The following is a 6,000-nucleotide window of genomic DNA, read 5'->3' as shown; positions in this document are numbered from 1 at the left end:
CTCAGCTAACCGTCACCGTATGTCTCCTGGGTGCTGGCAGACTGCATTGCTACACAGCAGCAGTTAATTGCCTTTTGGCAGCAGACAGTGCAGTATGACTGGTAGCCGTCATTGACATAGTCCTGGGTGTTCTTTTAATCGGGCGCCTGGGCAAACATGGGAGTGACTCAGCCAGGTCATTTCCCTTGTTTCGTCTCATGGCAATTCAGTCCTACCGGCAGTGCACTGTCTTTTAACCTCCAGCCAGCAGAAGATGATGGCTAGTCGTCATACTGCACCGTCGTCTGCCAAGCACCCAGGAGTTGATGATGGCTAGTGGTCATACTGTACAGTCTGCTGCCAGCAAGATGTATAAAGATAGATGAAGTGGCTCAAAACAAGAAATAGACCAGATTTGTTTTGTATTCATTTTCTCCTCTCTCCCTCCTTCCCTCTGTGAAATCAACGGCCTGCTAAACCCAGTTTTGAGTTCTATCCTTGAGGTTTTGAGTTCTATCCTTGAGGGGGCCATTCAGTTTCTCATAAAGCCACCCCCTTTGTTGATCTTAATACCCTGTAAGCCAACCCTGTAAGCCATGTCGTCAGTCGCCCTCCCTCCGTCAGGGCAACTGCAGACAATGGTTCCACGCCTTTTTTGTGTGCAGACGCCATACCACGGCAAGCATGGAGCCCGCTCAGATCACTTTGGCAATTAGGAGCACATTAAACACCACACGCATTATCCAGCAGTATATGCAGCAAACAGAACCTGGCAAAGCGATACCGGTGAGTAAGCAACATCAGTGCGGTGACATGAGTGATGAGGACATGGACACAGACTTCTCCCAAAGCACGGGCCCTGCCAATGCGGGCATCATGGTGCTAATGGGGCAGGTTCATGCAGTGGAACACCTATTTTGGGCTCGGGAAACAAGCACAGACTGGTGGGACCGCATAGTGTTGCAGGTCTGGGACGATTCCCAGTGGCTGCAAAACTTTCGCATGCATAAGGGCACTTTCATGGAACTTTGTGACTTGCTTTCCCCTGCCCTGAGGCGCAAGAATACCAAGATGAGAGCAGCCCTCACAGTTGAGAAGCGAGTGGCAATAGCCCTATGGAAGCTTGCCATGCCAGACAGCTACCGGTCAGTCGGGAATCAATTTGGAGTGGGCAAATCTACTGTGGGGGCTGCTGTGATGCAAGTAGCCCACGCAATCAAAGATCTGCTGATATCAAGGGTAGTGACCCTGGGAAATGTGCAGGTCATAGTGGATGGCTTTGCTGCAATGGGATTCCCTAACTGTGGTGGGGCCATAGACGGAACCCATATCCCTATCTTGGCACCGGAGCACCAAGCCGCCAAGTACATAAACCGCAAGGGGTACTTTTCAATAGTGCTGCAAGCACTGGTGGATCACAAGGGACGTTTCACCAACATCAACGTGGGATTCCCCGGGAAAGGTACATGACGCTCGCATCTTCAGGAACTCCGGTCTGTTTCAAAAGCTGCAAGAAGGGACTTTATTCCCAGACCAGAAAATAACCATTGGGGATGTTGAAATGCCTATAGTTATCCTTGGGGACCCAGCCTACCCCTTAATGCCATGGCTCATGAAGCCGTACACAGGCAGCCTGGACAGTAGTCAGGAGCTGTTCAACTACAGGCTGAGCAAGTGCAGAATGGTGGTAGAATGTGCATTTGGATGTTTAAAAGCGCGCTGGGGCAGTTTACTGATTCGTTTAGACCTCAGCGAAACCAATATTCCCACTGTTATTACTGCTTGCTGTGCGCTCCACAATATCTGTGAGAGTAAGGGAGAGACGTTTGTGGCGGGGTGGGAGGTTGAGGCAAATCGCCTGGCTGCTGGTTTCGCACAGCCAGACACCAGGGCAGTTAGAAAAGCACAGGAGGGCGCGGTACGCATCAGAGAAGCTTTGAAAACCAGTTTCATGACTGGACAGGCTACGGTGTGAAAGTGCTGTTTGTTTCTCCTAGATGAAACCCCCCGCCCCTTGGTTCACTCTACTTCCCTGTAAGCTAACCACCCGCCCCTCCTCCCTTCAATCACCGCTTGCAGAGGCAATAAAGTCATTGTTGCTTCACATTCATGCATTCTTTATTCATTCATCACACAAATAGGGGGATAACTACCAAGGTAGCCCAGGAGGGTGGCAGAGAAAAGAAGCATCAGGAGGGGTGGTGGAGGAGAGAAGGACAAGGCCACACAGCACTTCAAAAGTTTAAAACTTTAAAACTTCTTGAATGCCAGCCTTCTGTTGCTTGGGCAAGCCTCTGGGGTGGAGTGGCTGGGTGGCCAGAGGCCCCCCCACCGCGTTCTTGGGCGTCTGGGTGAAGAGGCTCTGGAACTTGGGGAAGAGGGGGGTTGGTTACACAGGGGCTGTAGTGGCGGTCTGTGCTCCTGCTGCCTTTCCTGCAGCTCAACCATACGCTGAAGCATATTGGTTTGATCCTCCAGCAGCCTCAGCATTGAATCCTACCTCCTCTCATCATGGTGCCGCCACCTTTCAGCTTCAGCCCTCTCTTCAGCCCGCCACCTCTCCTCCCGGTCATTTTGTGCTTTCCTGCACTCTGACATTGTCTGCCTCCACGCATTCGTCTGTGCTATGTCAGTGTGGGAGGACAGCATGAGCTCAGAGAACATTTCATCACGAGTGCATTTTTTTCGCCTTCTAATCTTCACTAGCCTCTGGGAAGGAGAAGATCCTGTGATCCTTGAAACACATGCAGCTGGTGGAGAAAAAAAAAAGAGGCAGTGGTATTCAAACAGACACATTTTCTAGAACAATGGCTACACCCTTTCACGGTAAACCTTGCTGTTAACATTACATACACAGCACATGTGCTTTCGTTCCAAGCTCACATTTTGCCTCCCCCCATCACGTGGCTAGCTCCTCACCCCTCCCCATGGCTAACAGCGGGGAACATTTCTGTTCAGCCACAGGCAAACAGCCCAGCAGGAACGGGCACCTCTGAATGTCCCCTTAAGAAAAGCACCCTATTTCAACCAGGTGACCATGAATGATATCACTCTCCTAAGGATAACACAGAGAGATAAAGAATGGATGTTGTTTAAATACCAACAAACATACAATGCAATGCTTTGTTCTACAATGATTCCCGAGTACATGATACTGGCCTGGTGTGGTAAAGTGTCCTACCATGGTGGACAGAATAAGGCTGCCCTCCCCAGAAACCTTTTGCAAAGGCTTTGGGAGTACATCCAGGAGAGCTGCAAATGCCAGGGCAAATTAATCATTAAACATGCTTGCTTTTAAACCATGTATAGTATTTTAAAAGGTACACTCACCAGAGGTCCCTTCTCTGCCTGGCGGGTCCGGGAGGCAGCCTTGGGTGGATTCGGGGGGTACTGCGTCCAGGTCCAGGGTGAGAAACAGTTCCTGGCTGTCGGGAAAACTGGTTTCTCCGCTTGCTTGCTGTGAGCAATCTACAATTTCATCATTATCTTCCTCGTCCCCAAAACCTGCTTCTGTGTTGCCTCCATCTCCATTGAAGGAGTCAAACAACACGGCTGGGGTAGTGGTGATTGAACCCCCTAAAATAGCATGCAGTTCATCATAGAAGCGGCATGTTTGGGGCTCTGACCCGGAGCAGCCATTTGCCTCTCTGGTTTTCTGGTAGGCTTGCCTCAGCTTCTTAAGTTTCACATGGCATTGCTTCGGGTCCCTGTTATGGCCTCTGTCCTTCATGCCCTGGGAGATTTTGACAAAGGTTTTGGCATTTCGAAAACTGGAACGGAGTTCTGATAGCACGGATTCCTCTCCCCATACAGCGATCAGATCCCATACCTCCCGTTTGGTCCACGCTGGAGCTCTTTTGCGATTCTGGGACTCCATCATGGTCACCTCTGCTGATGAGCTCTGCATGGTCACCTCTGCTGATGAGCTCTGGCCAGCATGGCAAGCTGCAGGTGACCATGCAAACAGGAAATTGAAATTCAAAAGTTTGCGGGTCTTTTCCTGTCTACCTGGCCAGTGCATCTGAGTTGAGAGTGCTGTCCAGAGCAGTCACAATAGAGCACTCTGGGATAGCTCCTGGAGGCCAATACTGTCTAATTGCTTCCACAGTTCCCCAGATTTGACCCGGCAAGGCCGATTTAAGTGCTAATCCACTTGTCAGGGGTGGAGTAAGGAAACTGATTTTAAGAGCCCTTTAAGTCGAAAAAAAGGGCTTCATCATGTGGACGGGTGCAGGTTTACATCGATTTAACGCTGCTAAATTAGACCTAAACTCCTAGTGTAGACCAGGGCAAATGAGGATTCCTATTCTGCTTAGCAAACCACTCAGGCTGCACAAAAGGAAATCAATGCTATTAATATTATAGGGTGAAAATATTTTCATAATACCTAGCAGACAGTGATCAATTAATTATATGTTTTTAAACTAGATTGAGTCAGGAAGAAAATCTCACCACTTATGGCCCTTAATTTTCAAACTATTGAGCCAATCCTACTTCCATCAAAGCCACTGGCAAAAATCCCTTGACTCCAGTAGGATCATAATTGGGGGTGAAATGCTGAGGTGCTTACTCAGTTTTTATTTGGTATTTAAAGAAACAAAACTCCTGCAGAAGTCACTGGGAGTCTGCCTGTTAAGTAATGAATGAGTCTGCCTGTTAAGTAATGAAAACTAAAGCTAAGCTCACTACCTTAGATTCACACACTCAGCCATTTTAATTTTGCACCATCTCCTCCTCCTCTGGAGTCTGTGGAGCCCTCCCACACACACATGAACCTCCCATACCCATAGATCTAGAGTCTGTGTAGTGGCAGAGGGCAGAGCCAGGAGGATGCATGTCATCTTCCCTCCAGTCCCTCACAGAGCCCCTCTCTGCAGAGACTCCCTTGTATTAGAGGCCGCTGCAGCCATGAAGAATCCCCAGAAATGCAACACCAGTGGAGCCACGTTGTCAGGAGCCAGAGGCGCCTGTGACTGGAGCTGGTGCAGAGCAACATGGCCTATGAGTGGATAATCCTGGCCTCCCATGAGTCCTCTGGGATCTACAAAGTTTGGAGGTGGTCCCCCTTGACACATTCTAGGAGGGTACAAACCCAACCTCATGATACAGTAATAGGCGAGGAACCTTTTGGAGGTTGCTTCCCACAGATCCCCCCTCCCCCTGACCTACGGGCTACACTGTGGTAGTGGACAATCTGGGACACTGACTGTTCAGCCCATAATATCAGTGACCATTTTCCATTAGTGATACCTCAGCCTACCAAGAAGTTTTCTAACTAGGCCAAAACTATACAGCTGAGGTAATGTCAGACATCCAAGCTTCAAAAAAACAGGTTGCAAAGGTTGTTATATTAATCACTGGCTCCTGAGTAAAACAGGTTTGAATGTCATTGGCAACACCCCCATTAAGTTCAGTAGGAGCAGGAGCAAGCCTCATATTTAGTTCAAGAATCTCAGAAATCCTTTGACAAATTTAACCATGGTGTTAAAAAAAATCAGTATCTTCTTTGTTTAATCAAGAATCTTCTTATCACTCTAAATGACAATGACATAAATATAAAATAACAGAACATAAAACTCTCAGAATGGAAATAACTGTAGGTGGTTTGGAAAGAGCAAATGCTGTGTTTACACAATTAAGTGCAGCATCCACCATACACTGATCAATATTATTAATTCCTATTTCAGATTCACATATAATCTGGCTCACTGAATTTTTGCCTACGTAGCTCTGCCTTGTTTGCAGAAAGCTGAGAGAGGAAAATCAAGCCTAATGTGAAATATGCATCAATGTGTGCAAAACTGAACAAATGTCAAGAGAATGGGATTGTTTGTATTATTTTACCATAGAGCAAAAAGTAGCCACAGATCAATAAAATCAATTCAGCCGAAAAGATCAATTACAGTGGCATCAATATCATGTAACCACATAAGGATGCAATTAAATGCAGAATTTCCCATGAGTTATAGGATTTAAATTCTCTCAACTCCTTTTGCCAATAGCAAACATAAAACTCAGGTA

Source organism: Lepidochelys kempii, chromosome 6 (assembly GCF_965140265.1).
Source record: "Lepidochelys kempii isolate rLepKem1 chromosome 6, rLepKem1.hap2, whole genome shotgun sequence".
Classification (NCBI taxonomy): Eukaryota; Metazoa; Chordata; order Testudines; family Cheloniidae; genus Lepidochelys; species Lepidochelys kempii.
This window is presented reverse-complemented; position numbering follows the sequence as displayed.